Source organism: Oryctolagus cuniculus, chromosome 15 (assembly GCF_051225735.1).
Source record: "Oryctolagus cuniculus isolate XC-2025 breed Fujian yellow rabbit chromosome 15, ASM5122573v1, whole genome shotgun sequence".
Classification (NCBI taxonomy): domain Eukaryota; kingdom Metazoa; phylum Chordata; class Mammalia; order Lagomorpha; family Leporidae; genus Oryctolagus; species Oryctolagus cuniculus.
The window spans coordinates 50,275,957-50,290,682 of NC_142881.1; the positions used below are offsets into that span (position 1 = coordinate 50,275,957).

General features: G+C 43.2%; 1 pseudogene; it reads left to right on the forward strand.

Annotated features, from left to right (window-relative positions):
- Positions 1 to 12,370: 12,370 nt before the first annotated feature.
- Positions 12,371 to 12,524, forward strand: LOC127484297 (U2 spliceosomal RNA; annotated as a pseudogene).
- Positions 12,525 to 14,726: the final 2,202 nt, after the last annotated feature.

The window sequence follows — 14,726 nt, forward strand, 5'->3', positions numbered from 1 at the left end:
GACATGTGAGGCCTTCCTCAATCTCTTCTCAGCCTAGACGTCAGCCTCCTCCGGGCTCTGCTTCCTGAATGCCCCCTGCTACTCAGCTGGATGTACCCACTCACTAGAGGACGGCCCTGGCTTCCATTCTCTGCTCCTCCACAGATCAATTCCTCCACTCCAGAGTGGTCCCGCCATCCCTCCTGCCTGTCAAGATGTTTCCCATATTTTTCTAATATCATCTGGCATCACATTTCCTCCACGAGAACTCTCTCAGTGATGACTCTGACCAGGCAACCCCTCCAGCTCTTCCTGTTAGCATCACATGATAGAAAGTATGTGTGTGTGTGTGTGTGTGTGTGTGTGTCACACATCGCACAGATGCTACTTTGGGGCAGAAACGGCGTTTCCAACTTGATATTAAGATACATTTAATATACCTGGCATGTATTACACACGATCTTAAGTTTCCCTAAACCACCAGCATAACGCCTAGTACCCACCCAGGCGTAATGGATATTTAGGAAATGTCTGCAGAGGAAAAGAAGCTCACACTGCTTGAAGGCATATTCTGAGTCATGCCCTGTAGAGGTATTGTTATGCACACTATTTTATTTAATCATGAAGACTGCCCTAGGAGGTAGGTGTTATTTTCCCATCTTTCAAGATGAGAAACTAGTGTTCTAATACTTCCAACCATGTGCACTGGTCACCCAAAACGTGGTCAGGCTCAGAGCACAGTCAGTGGTGCCTATCCCCAAAATATCCCATTACAGAAAATCTTTCTTTGGAGGACGACTTAATCTGTCAAATAAATACCATCTTGTAAGGAGAATTTCTTTTTTTTTTTTCAAATTAGGTAGCGCTTCTGATCCCAAGTTATAAACTAGATTTGCAAACTTGTTGTAACACAGTAGTTCAAATTTAGGTACAAATACTGTGTTTCTATCTTTAAGAATACAGCAGTAGAAAAAATTTTTTCTAACAATTAAGCCTCCAGATCTAAATACCAATTTACACGCCGTGGATCAATAGGCTAATCCTCCACCTGTGGTGCCGGCACACCGGGTCCTAGTCCCGGTCGGGGTGCCGGATTCTGTCCTGGTTGCCCCTCTTCCAGGCCAGCTCTCTGCTATGGCCCGGGAGTGCAGTGGAGGATGGTTGGTCCAAGTGCTTGGGCCCTGCACCCACATGGGAGACCAGGAGAAACACCTGGCTCCTGGCTTTGGATCAGCGCGGTGCGCCAACCACAGCGGCCATTGGGAGGTGAACCAACGGCAAAGGAAGACCTTTCTCTCTGTCTCTGTCTCTCACTGTCCACTCTGCCTGTAAAAAAAAAAAAAAAAATACCAATTTACAGAAAATTCATAGCTCTTGGGATGAGGCAAATAATTCTATAAAGAATCAATAAACTAAATCATGAATGAGGAGCATTTTGTTGGATGAATGACCCACTTTGGGTCATTGGCATGGCAGCCAGTGGCCAGCCTAGGGCTAGAACCCAGGCAATCTGCTCTAGAAATTGGGTTTTTTGGCCGGTGCCACAGCTCACTTGGCTAATCCTCTGCCTGCAGCGCTGGTACCCCCAGGTTCTAGTCCCGTTCGGGGCACCGGCTTCTGTTCCAGTTGCTCCTCTTCAAGTCCAGCTCTCTGCTATGGCCCGGGAGCACAGTGGAGGAGGCCCAGGTCTTTGGGCCCCTGCACCCACATAGGAGACCAAGAGGAAGCACTTGGCTCCTGGCTTCGGATCGGTGCAGTGCGCCGGCGGTGGCGGCCATTTGGGGAGTAAACCAACGGAAGGAAGACCTTTCTCTCTGTTTCTCTCTCTCTCTAACTCAGCCTGTCAAAAAAAAAAAGAAAAGAAATTGATTTAAAAAAAAAATATTAATGCTTTTTATTTATCTAAGAGGTGGCAAGAAAAAAACAAAGACAGGTAACCAGACAAAGAGCCCTCATTCATTGGTTCACTGACAAAATAGCTGCAATGGCTAGGGACAGACCAGGGGCAAGGCTAGAAACCAGGAATATAATTCAGGTTCCCCACATGGGTGGCAGGAACCCAAGTACTTAATGTATTGCTGCTGCCTTCCAGGGTCTGCATTAGCATGGAGCTGAAATTAAGAGTCAGACCTGGGTATGAAATCCAGGCACTCCACTATGGCCTGTGGGCATCTTAACCACGAGGCTAAAATATGACTGCTCCTAGAATTTTTTTAAATATTTATTTATTTATTTATCATCTGAAAGTCAGAGTTACACAGAGAGAGGAGAGGCAGAGAGAGAAAGCTCTTTGAACAGCCAATGGTTCACTCCCCAAATGGCCGCAACAGCAGGAGCTATGCCGATCTGGAGCTGTGAAGCCAGGAGCTTCCTACTGGTCTCCCACGTGGGTGCAGGGGCCCAAGGACTTGGGCCATCCTCCATTTGCCTTCCCAGGCCACAGCAGAGAGCTGGATAGGAGTGGAGCAGCCAGGTCTCGAACCAGCGCCCACATGGGATGCTGTCGCTTCAGGCCAGGGCGTTAACCCACTGTGCCAGAGCGCCAGCCCCTGCTCCTAGAATTTGATACCTTACTACACAATGCTGCCATTTGCAAATGGCACCATATTTCTCTGTTAGATTATCCAAAGCCCAAAAGAAACAAACAATAAAACTCCAATATGGTGCCATTTAAACTTAAATCAGAAACTAAACACTTTTCCTCCTCCTTTAAAATATCCATTTAAGAGGCCAGCACTGTGATACAGTGGGTTGTTACCACCTGTAGTGCCAGTTCAAGTCCTGGGCACCAGTTTAAGTCCTGGCAATTCTATTTCTGATCCAGCTCCCTGCTAATGCGCTTCGGGAAGCAGGGGAAGATGGCCCAATTGCTTGGGTCTCTGGACCCACGTGGGAGACCAGGATGAAACTCCTGGTTTGGACCTGGCCCAGCCCTGGCAGTTGCAGCCATTTGGGGATTGAACCAGTAGATGAAGATTGTCTCTCTCTCTCTCTCTTTCTTTTACTCTGCCTCTCAAATACATAAATAAATACTTTTTTTAAAAAAAAAAAAAAAACATTTAAACTGCCTAATTCTTCTCCAGTAGTAAAAAATATACTTGATAGTTAATTCTGAAAGCACAGCTTAGTACCAGGATGAGAAATGTAACCACGAAACCATTCCTGGGCCACCACAGCTGACATCAGCAAGCCTGAGACAGTTGCCATGACTCCAGCAACTTATGTACACTGTGGTCTCGCAGCCAAAGCCCCTCTCCTGATTACTCAACATGACCATTGAGTAAGAACTGAAGTTCCCCTTTTTCTAGCTTGGACAACATTTGTAATAATGTGTCGTGATGTTGAATTTTACCACTTCAGATAGAGTTTGTCGAGCAATTTAAGATGATCTGATTTCAAAACCAGTCTGAAGTAGTGACTAACCACTTTTTACAGTTTTAATCCTTGTACTGGGTTTTTTATTTGCAAAAGTTGAACTACTTCCTCTCTGAAGACAAAGTGTATTTTTTTCACATTATTCCCTTGAAAAAGCATTAAACACCAAGTTCACACCGTTTTCTAACCAGGTTTTCAAAATACAGGCTCCCAGACTCCACCTCAGAACAACTGAGTCTGACTCTGGTGAGACATGAGAAGAAGCCATCCACAAACCAAAAAGGTGATCCCTTTCCAAGTACCGTATCTTCCAGCACCTTGGTCTTGGACCTCCTGGCCTACTGAATGCTCAGAGATTAAGTTATGTTATTTATAGGCCACTCAGTTTATGTCATTTTGCTTTAGCAACCCAAACAGACTAAGACAATTTTTCCCATCAGGTTTCTATAGCTACTTCTCCACTGGCTCCTCCAGACTCCTAATTCAGAGCACTTGGCAAGGAACCAAACACATCTGAGTAATCCCACATGGCATTTCACCATTGATCTGGGACAGGTACACAACCAGCCATCAACCCAAAATAAGCAAAACATGGCAGCCTAGAAGTAGGCAAGGACGTTGTGAAAAGTCCCCTTTTGGACTGCATCTGATAATCCTCACCTATGGCACCAGCAAGTCCAAGAGGAGGGATGGAGTAAAGGACCCATTGGTTAGAAACAATAAAACAAAGGAACTGCGGGGGTCCAGAGAGAAAGACTTTCCTTCAGTTCAGTTCTCTCTCCTCAGGGGAGCCAGAGGCATCATCAGCATTATGGGGGGCGGGGGGGGGGGGGTCAGATCCTTGTAACTCTTCTTCCTTTCTTCCTAACACAAAACATACACACACATACACATGCACACACTCACCCCTACAACCTTCATCCTTAAGGTACTTACAGCTGGGTCACCTTACCCAGCCAAAACATGTGTTCAGGCTTGTTAATTTTCCTGAAAATGTGTAAGTGGGCATTTGATATTATTATGCAAAAAAGCAGAATTTCCAAATTGATTGCTCTGAATAACACTCCATGCTCCCAGATTTTTTATTGATTAGTGTTCATTTATTTGAAAGGCAGAGAGACAGAAGCGGATAGATAGAGTTCCTTCGTCCAGTGGCTTACCCCTCAAATGCCTACAAAAGCTGTGACTGGGCCAGGCCAAAGGCGGGAGCCCAAAATCCAACTGAATCCCACACGTGGATGGCAGGGACCAAAGTTCTTGAGCCATTACTTGTTGCCTCCCACTGTACAAATCAGCAGGAAATCAGAATTAATGGTGGAGGGACCAGTGTTATGGCAGGGCCGGTAAAGCTGCTGCCTGCGATGCCAGCATCCAGTATGGACACTAATTTGTGTCCCCGCTGCTCCACTTCTGATCCAGCTCCTTGTTAATGTGCCTGGGAAAACAGAAGATGGCCCAAGTGCTTGAGCCCCTGTTATCCAAACGGTCATCCTGGAAGAAGCTCCTGGCCCCTGGCTTTGGCCTGGCCCAGCCCTGGCTGTCGCAGCCATCTGGGGAGTGAACCTGTAGATAGAGGTTCTCTCTCTCTCTCTCTCTCTCTCTCTCTCTCTCTCTCCTTCTTCCTCTCTCTACAACCCTGACTTTCAAGTAAGTAAAACTAAATATTTAAAAAAAAAAATTAAAAGTGGAGCGGAGACTCCAACCCTGTGATATGAGATGTCTTATCAGTGGCATCTTAACCACTGTGCCAAGTAACCTCCAAGCTCCACTTCCGTGTCAGCTTTCACTGCGCAAACTCTGTTATGCTGCAGGTATAAATAGAGGTAATTTCAATGTGACTTTTTAAAAAGCCCAGATTTTTTCAGTTTAAAAATACATTACCTTGGTGTCAGCATTGTAGTGTAGCAGATAAAGCTGCCACCTGCAACACCAGCATCCCAGCTCAAATCCCAGCTGTTCCACTTCTGATACAGCTCCCTGCTAATGTGTCTGGGAAAGCAGCAGAGGATGGCCCAAATACTTGGGACCCTGCCATCCATGAGGGAGACCTAAATGTACCTCCTGGCTCCTGACTTCAGTCTGGCCCAGCTTGGGCCATTGCAGTCATTTGGGAGTGAACCAGCAGATGGAAGGTTTTACCATGTCTCCCCCATCTCTCTCTGTAACTCTGTCTTCAAATAAATTTTAAAAATCTTTTTTAAAAAAATACATATTATTGATAGAGCCAAATGATTTATTGAATCTATCTATTTGAATTGAGGTGGCTTATTTTTAAATATTACTTGCAGAACAGAGAATATATAATTGCTGCAATTAAAATCCATCCTATTATTAAAAAGCATTTTATCAAATGAATTATTTAAAACTCAATGCATTAGCCCTATATCACTAATTTAGTTACTGGTAATATGGATGAAAATGTCAATATTAATCAAATAAATTTTTTTATTTGTAAATGAATTCAATCAAATTTTAAAATGCCCCATTTGCACTAAAAGCTTACTAGAATGCCACCATTAACAAATAGATAGATTCAAGAAGCCATGAAAACAAAAGTTCATGAAACCATCAGAATACATGTATTACAGTTACATGGTTTGTATATAAATGGACATTGTACAAGTGCTAAATGGTGAGGTCTCTTAGAACTACACTTTAGTTTATATTAAAACAGTGTACTGGCCGGCGCCGCGGCTCACTAGGCTAATCCTCCGCCTAGCGGCGCCGGCACACCAGGTTCTAGTCCCGGTCGGGGCGCCAGATTCTGTCCCGGTTGCCCCTCTTCCAGGCCAGCTCTCTGCTGTGGCCAGGGAGTGCAGTGGAGGATGGCCCAGGTGCTTGGGCCCTGCACCCCATGGGAGACCAGGGAAAGCACCTGGCTCCTGGCTCTTGCCATCGGATCAGCGCGGTGCGCCGGCCGCAGCGCGCAGGCCGTGGCGGCCATTGGAGGGTGAACCAACGGCAAAGGAAGACCTTTCTCTCTGTCTCTCTCTCTCACTGTCCACTCTGCCTGTCCAAAAAAAAAAAAAAAAAAAACAGTGTACTAACTGAATCAGGGTGCACTTCACACTGGCCCAGGACCCTATCCATATTGGTCAATTATTTTTCCTCTGTGTCAGGGCCATTTGTCCTTACAGAGGAGCACTGCAGGTCAGTAGGAGGCTCAGAGAAGAAATTGGGGATGGATCAGAGAGCAGTCACTGTGCTGGAGAAATACCTAATGATACATCAGTACTTTCCTCAATTTTTATTGCTAAAGATCAGCCAATAAATATGTATATTTATTGACTGATAATTATATTTATTGACTGATAATTATATTTATTGACTGATAACAATAAGACAATATTGTTTCCTACTTAAGTGAATGTTTTTTACTTTTTGCAAAAGAATTCTAAAATATGTTTAAACAATTTTAATTTTTTAAGGTAAGAAGCATTCTCTCATAAATGCTATTAATACTATTTTTAATGAACTTTTCTTCCCTAATATATAAGAAAATATACACATACTGGGAGGTTTTCAAAATGTTCATGGAAAATAAATATTATGAAAAAACTATGCAGGGCAAGCATTTGGCACAGCAGTTAAGATACTTCTTAAGAAGCCTGTATTCCAAATTAAAGTGCTATGTTTCAAGTCCTGGCTCCACTTCCAATGCCAGCTGATTCTCCCTAATGTGTACTCTGGAAGACAGTAGATGATGACCCAAGTGGCCTTGGGTCCTTGCCACCCATGTGGGACCATGGTGGCACTTGGGTTAAGTTTAGAGCTCCCAAACTATGCATAGATTTTTAAAAAATTGCACCAAAATAAATTTTTACTAGTTATTATAACATGTCTAAAAAAATATGTAATTTAAGACTTTAGGAACAATAAGACACCAGTTTGAAAAGAGCCCCTATCAGATAAACGTGAATTTTGCTATAATTGAAGTAAAAAACATTCACTGTGTGGTGCAGCCGGGGTGGAAGATTAGTAATATCATTAATATTTTCAAAAAGTTTATGGGGACAATGCTTCAGGAAAATCAGCAGACCATCCATTTCGTACCCTAAATGAATAAGACTAACAATTAACAGAAAAACAAAACCAATAGCCAATATCATAGGCATCTCAATTGTCTCAGCTAGCTTCTCACCGAAAAATTAAATGAAGCAAAATGTATACTGGATGGGTGCCAAAATGCTTGTACCCAGATTGGATGCAGAGAATAGCAGAGCTTTCAATGGAAATTTTAAACAAGTCTGATCAAGATCCTGAAGAAGTTCATGGAAGAATTGTGCCAGGAGATGAAACATAGACAAATCAGTAGAAGCCCGAAGACAGTGCACAATCAAAGCAATGGCCACCAAGGGGTGGAAGTGGTCCCATCAAAGCAAATGTGGACCAGTAAAGAACCAAATTCATGGTAACAGCTTTGGGGGATGCTCAAGGTATTTTGCTTGCTGACTTCCTGGAGAGCCAAAGTAACACACAGTTATTAGGAGAATGTCTTAAGAAATTTAGCCAGAGCTATAGCAGAAAATCTAGGGAAGCTTCTGCAGAAAGTCCTTCTCCACCACAACAAGGTTCCTGTTCATTCCTCCCATAAAACAAAGGCAACTCTGCAAGACTTTCCATGAGCAGTCATCAGACAGCCACCTTACAGTCCTGATTTGTCTCTGACTTCTTTTTCCTTTCCTAACCTTAAAAATTCTTAAAAATCTCCCCCATTTTCCCTCAGTCAATAATGTGAAAAGACTGCATTGACATGGTTAAATTCCCAGGGTCCTCACTTATTTAGAAATGGACTAAATTGTGGGTACCATCACTTATAAAAGCATCTTAAACTGATAGAGCTCATGTTGAGAAATAAAGTTTGCATTTTTATTTTTACCTTTAATTCCTTTTTCACAAACTTTCTGAAACCCCCTCACATAGTAATTATCAAAAATCATCAAGGATTTCATTGTGCCATTTTTCATATTCCTCACATCAAAGGCATTGATTTTTTTTTAAGATTCTATTTATTTAGGCCCAGGGCAAAAGAGAAGCTCTGCCCACAGGAGTGCTGCTACCTCTGACTTACATAATTCAGAGACTCCAGTCCTGTGCAGCATTCCAGTGCCGTGCTGATCTGTCATGGGAACACTGCCACACTGATCTACTCTATCTCTGGACAGAGCCCAGGTAGCCAGGGCCTCAGGCCAGTTGCCTTTTGTTGCAAGAAGCTAGATGCCGATCTTGAGGGACTGCGAGAGGATCAAGAGAGTAGTAACAAAAAAGAAGTGGTCGTGAACCCTGTAATCTAAAACAGAATTGTGGTAAGTTATCAAGCAGGCATTTCAGAGAACATCATGAAAGAATAAGAACACCACCACCAAAACAGGAACTGGTGGAGAGCGGAGGGCTGTGAGGTAGTGAAAAAGTGGAATTAGAGGAAGGGAGGAGGGAAAGGAACAAAGGAGGGCAGTGCGGTGGGTGTGGACCACGCTGTTCTGCGAGAGTTTCAAGAATGTGAGTTCTCTAACTCTGATCAACGAGGCCTGAGGGACAAACGGACCAGGCTACTGAAAGTACCTGCGTGGTCTGCTGAGGGACGTCTTTAAGCAGGCTTACCTCGCTTCATCGCCAGCAAGTGTTGCTCCCACCTGCGGGGTGTTTGCTTCATGCTTCCTGACTTGCCCAGCCCTGCAAGTGTTCCCAGAAATGATTTCGTCTTGATTTTCTCCGTGGCCTGTAGGTGGAGCGCTACGAAACATTTCCTGAGTCGCAGCTTGTGGGAAATTGTAGTTAACCCTCGTTTTCTTCTGGCCAGTCTCTCCATCTTCAGGCCTCAATTCTGAGGACCCTGACACAAGAAATCGTCTGGTTCCTCTCACATTCAGAGACTCCTGACAGTTTCGAGGGCCTTTAGGGTTGGATACCTCTTCTTGACGTTTTACTTTAAACCAAGCTGATAGCGAGCCGGTGCTGTAGTGTAGCAGGTAAAGCTGCGCCCTGCAGTGCTGGTGTCCCATATGGGCACTGGTTCCAGTCCCGGCTATTCCACTTTCAATCCCGCTCTCTGGGAAAGCAGTAGAAGATGGCGCAAGTGCTTGAGCCCCTGCACCCACGTGAGAGACCTGCAAGAAGCTCCTGGCTTCGGATTGGCCCAGCTCCTCCTGTTGTGGCCATCTGGGAAGTGAGCCAGTGAATGGAAGACCTCTCTCTCTCTTTCTCTCTCACTCTCACTGAAATAAATAAATAAATCTTCAAAATATACATATGTTTAAAATATTTATATTTATATTTAAAATATATATTTTTAAACTTTTATTTAGTAAATATAAATTTCCAAAGTACAGTTTATGGATTACAATGGCTTCCCCCCCATAACTTCCCTCCCACTCACACCCCTCCCATCTCCCGCTCCCTTTCCCATTCCATTCACATCAAGATTCATTTTCAATTATCTTTATATACAGAAGATTGATTTAGTATATATTAAGTAAAGATTTCATCAGTTTGCACCCACACAGAAACACAAAGTGTAAAATACTGCTTTAGTACTAGTTATAGCATTAATTCACATTGGACAACACATTAAGAACAGATCCCACATGAGAAGTAAGTACACAGTGACTCCTGTTGTTGACTTAACAATTTGACACTCTTGTTTATGGTATCAGTAATCTCCCTAGGCTCTAGTCATGAGTTGCCAAGGCTATGGAAGCCATTTGAGTTCACTGACTTAGATCTTACTCAGACAAGGTCATAATCAAAGTGGAAGTTCTCTCCTCCCTTCAGAGAAAGGTACCTCCTTCTTTGATGGCCCTGTTCTTTCCACTGGGATCTCATTCACAGAGATCTTTCATTTAGGTTTTTTTTTTTCCCCAGAGTGTCTTGGCTTTCCATGCCTAAAATACTCTCATGGGCTCTTCAGCCAGATCCGAATGCCTTAAGGGCTGATTCTGAGGCCAGAGTGCTGTTTAGGACATCTGCCATTCTATGAGTCTGCTGTGTATCCACTTCCCATGTTGGATCATTCTCTCCCTTTTTTATTAATCAGTTAGTATTAGCAGACACCAGTCTTGTTTGTGTGATCCCTTTGACTCTTAGACCTATCAGTGTGATCAATTGTGAACTGAAATTGATCACTTGGAATAGTGAGATGGCATTGGTACATGCAACCTTGATGGGATTGTATTGGAATCCCCTGGCACGTTTCTAACTCCACCATTTGGGGCAAGTCCGATTGAGCATGTCCCAAATTGTACATCTCCTCCCTCTCTTATTCCCACTCTTATATTAAACAGGGATCACTTTTCAGTTAAATTTAAACACCTAAGAATAATTGTGTGTTAACTACAGAGTTCAACCAATAGCACCACTTGGGGAGCCCCTGTCTCCCTCTGGTTCATTCATTCAGCAACTCAGGCATGACCACAGCTGCTCCTGAGCTGACAAACCAGACACCAACTATAAGTGCTGCACACAGAAGCATGGGCTACTGTAAGAAAGGGGAGGTGGCTGCTCTTGTCTGATGATCAGAAACAGCTGTTCAGAAGGCTTGATGGATAAAAAGGTCAGGCAATGTCCTTGCCACCCCACGTACCCGACGTGTCCAGCCTCTGCAGTTGGTATCTCATCCCAATTTTCCCTCCTCAGGACATGCTGCACTTCCCCAGCTGACCCTTCATGGTATAAACACACGTCCTTGTCTGAGATTGTCAATAGTGCTCCCAGCCACCTGGTCATTCTCACGGCAACCTACAAGCTTTGTGAAAAAGGCAAGATTTTCTGAGTCTCATTTTTTCTTACCCTGAAATATGGAATTACTCACACCTTCCTGTCTACTTCACAGATAAAAGAATCAATAAAATAATATTTCTATTACAGTTGCATTAGGAAAGATGTTAAAGAATTAGAAACATGTAGTAAAGAAATATCAATTAGGCCAGGTGCCTCCAAAACACCCAGTCTCTCCCATGATCCCATGATCCTTTAATGCCAAAATAATGATCATCATACTAGCAATGTTAAAATTTTTTGATTGTGTCCTTTGGTGTCTGTGTATAGCAGACATGCTAGAAGTATATTTCAATCATTTACTCTTCCCAACAATCCTAGCATTTACTGCAAGTGCCATCATCACCCCCACTTTCAGCTTGAGGGAATTGTGAGAGGAGCAAATAGAGGTAATATATCTTGGGAATCATTCCATGGCCAGGCCATGATGGTACCCAGAGCAGATGTGCCAGTGAGCAAGTCAGGGATGACCACCCTCTATCTCCCAACATCTCTCCTCATTGTCCCCTGATTTTGTTTTGAGGGGTCTAATTACAAGCCAGAAGCAGCCCAGCCATTTTTGTTCTCTAAAACACTACAACAGTGCTTTATAACAACCACGCTGCAATCACAGAACTTTCCACACTGCTTCTCCCATGGGCAGGCCACAGAGTTATAGGAGATGGCTGTGCTCCAGCCCGTGTGTGCGAGAAAGACTAATTCTACTGAGTGCTGGAAGAATTGGAGATAAAATGGAAACCTCCTACCAAAACAGATTTTCTTTCTTTAAAAAAAAAAAAAAAAAAAAAAAAAAAAAAAAAAAAAAACACTTCTATCTACAGACAATGGTGTGTGCATCCTGCAAGACGCCTGCCTCAGTGCCCCTATTCTGGTCTCTGGAGCAGTTTAAAAGAGCAGGGAGAGAAAATAGGACACTATCAGATAGCCTCAGGCCCTTTAGTTGCCAGGGCCTGTTCTGGCTGGATTATTGCTGTGAGTGCTCAAGATAACAATGAGATGACCACTCCTTTTCTCTGTGGAAGCTCAAGGGTGATTTCTTTCTAAAAGACAGGAAACAGAGTCCCATATAGCATATGCCCAAGGCATTATTAAGTAGCTCATTTTCAAAAGAGTTGACTCTATTACCATTTAAGGGCATAACCTAGAACTATGCTATTTAGAGTAAAGCAATGAGACAAGAAAAAAGATGAAAATGAATGACACCAAGAAAACTCTAATATGTCCATTCAGATAAAGTAGTCTCATCGCTTCTCAGCCTTTTTGCTAAGATCAAGTGTAATATCTGTTCTTATCAGATAAAGTAGTCAGGCTGGGAAGGGGAAGCGGCACACTTGCTGAGAAGACACAAAGCACATGGTGCTAGATGGCCCTGGTGGCTCCCGCGTGCTGCACCCTCTGCTGATCCGCGCTGCCTGCTCTTTGGAAGTTCTGGCAATGAGTTACCTCTGCAAGACTGAGCTGGTCCTGCTGAAGGGCTGTCATCATTAGCTCACACTGGCACTAGGAGGTAAACCCTATAACGTATTGACTTCTGTGCTGCGGATACTCTCCTGTTCCAGTAAGACCACTTTTGTTACCAGAAATCTCTCATGGTTCATGTGGCCAGCCAAGTGTTTCCTGTTCTCCTGCCTCAATCTCCGTAGAGATCCAAGTGGTACCAGGGCAGGAGTCTTTGCATGGAGAAGTATATTCTCAGGCCATCAGCTCTGCCTAAGTACCCTGCACACATGGGCTGTCTCTTTTTCAATCTTCCCCAATACACTTCCTTTATGCTTATTCCTCCTGTCACCAGAAGCGTCCTATCTGCTCTATGGCCTGACAGCTATACAACAAACTTCAAAAAGTGGTCTCCATGTTTACAGCTACCCGCTATTTTTTATTCCAAATAATGTCAGCCCTCATGGGCAGAGTGGTGGAGAGGAAAAGACAGACAGACGTGGGATTCAGTCCTGATCTTGACAAAATGGAATGTGTATGTGTACCCTCCAGCCATCTACGCATTTTCTCCTATGTAAACTGAAGCTACGGTGCCTCCTCTGGGTTTTTTTGAGTTAGCGAAACTCGATGATGTAAGTTCATTTCCTTTTCACCTCTCCTTTTTCCACTTGTACCCACTCAGAAGATACCTTCTTTCCAGACTTACCAACCTTCATTTCAATTCAATTCTGGCTGCTTGCAGAAGTCAGGTCATTTTCATAGGGTATAAATTTACCACTACTGAGTTCCTGAAAAAAAAACAAAAACACAGATTTTTTTTAACTTTTATTTAATGAATATAAATTTCCAAAGTACGACCTATGGATTACAATGGCTTCCCCCCCATACCGTCCCTCCCACCCACAACCCTCCCCTTTCTCACTCCCTCTCCCCTTCCATTCACATCAAGATTCATTTTCGATTATCTTAATATACAGAAGATCAGCTTAGTATACATTAAGTAAGGATTTCAACAGTTTGCTCTCACACAGAAACATAAAGTGAAAAATAATAGATGATTTTTTTAAATGATGATGAAATCAGATCAGACCTATTGTCATGTTTAATCCCAGTGAGAGTCAAGTTGGGAATTGATAATTTCCTTTTTTTTTTTACAGAAGATCAGTTTAGTATGCATTAAGTAAAGATTTCAATCGTTTGCACCCCCATAGAAACACAAAGTACAATATACTGTTTGAGTACTCGTTATAGCATTAAATCTCAATGTACAGCACATTAAGGACAGAGATCCTACATGAGGAGTAAGTGCACAGTGACTCCTGTTGTTGACTTAACAAATTGACACTCCTGTCTATGGCATCAGTAATCTCCCTATGCTCCAGTCATGACTTTCCAAGGCTATGGAAGCCCTCTGAGTTCTCCGACTCTTATCTTGTTTAGACAAGGTCATAGTCAAAGTGGAGGTTCTCTCCTCCCTTCAGAGAAAGGTACCTCCTTCTTTGAAGACCTGTTCTTTCCACTGGGATCTCACTCACAGAGATCTTTTTGCCAGAGTGTCTTGGCTTTCCATGCCTGAAACACTCTCATGGGCTTTTCAGCCAGATCCGAATGCCTTTAGGGCTGATTCTGAGGCCAGAGTGCTATTTAGGACATCCGCCATTCTATGAGTCTGCTGAGTATCTCACTTCCCATGTTGGATCACTCTCCCCTTTATTTATTCTATCGGTTAGTATTAGCGGTACTAGACTTGTTTATGTGCTCCCTTTGACTCTTAGTCCTTTCATTATGATCAATTGTGAACTGAAATTGATCACTTGGAATAGTGAGATGGCATTGGTACATGCCACCTTGATGGGATTGTATTAAAATCCCCTGGTATGTCTCTAACTCTACCATTTGGGGCAAGTCAGCTTGAGCATGTCCCAAATTATACATCTCTTCCCTCTCTTATTCCCACTCTTATGTTTAACAGGGATCACATTTCAGTTAATTTTCAACACTTAAGAATAACTGTGTGATAATTACAGAATTAAACCAGTCATATTAAGTAGAACAGACAAAAAAAAAATACTAAGAGGGATAGTGTATTAAGTTGTTCATTAACAGTTAGGGCTATGCTGATCAAGTCACCGTTTCTCATAGTGTCCATTTCACTTCAACAG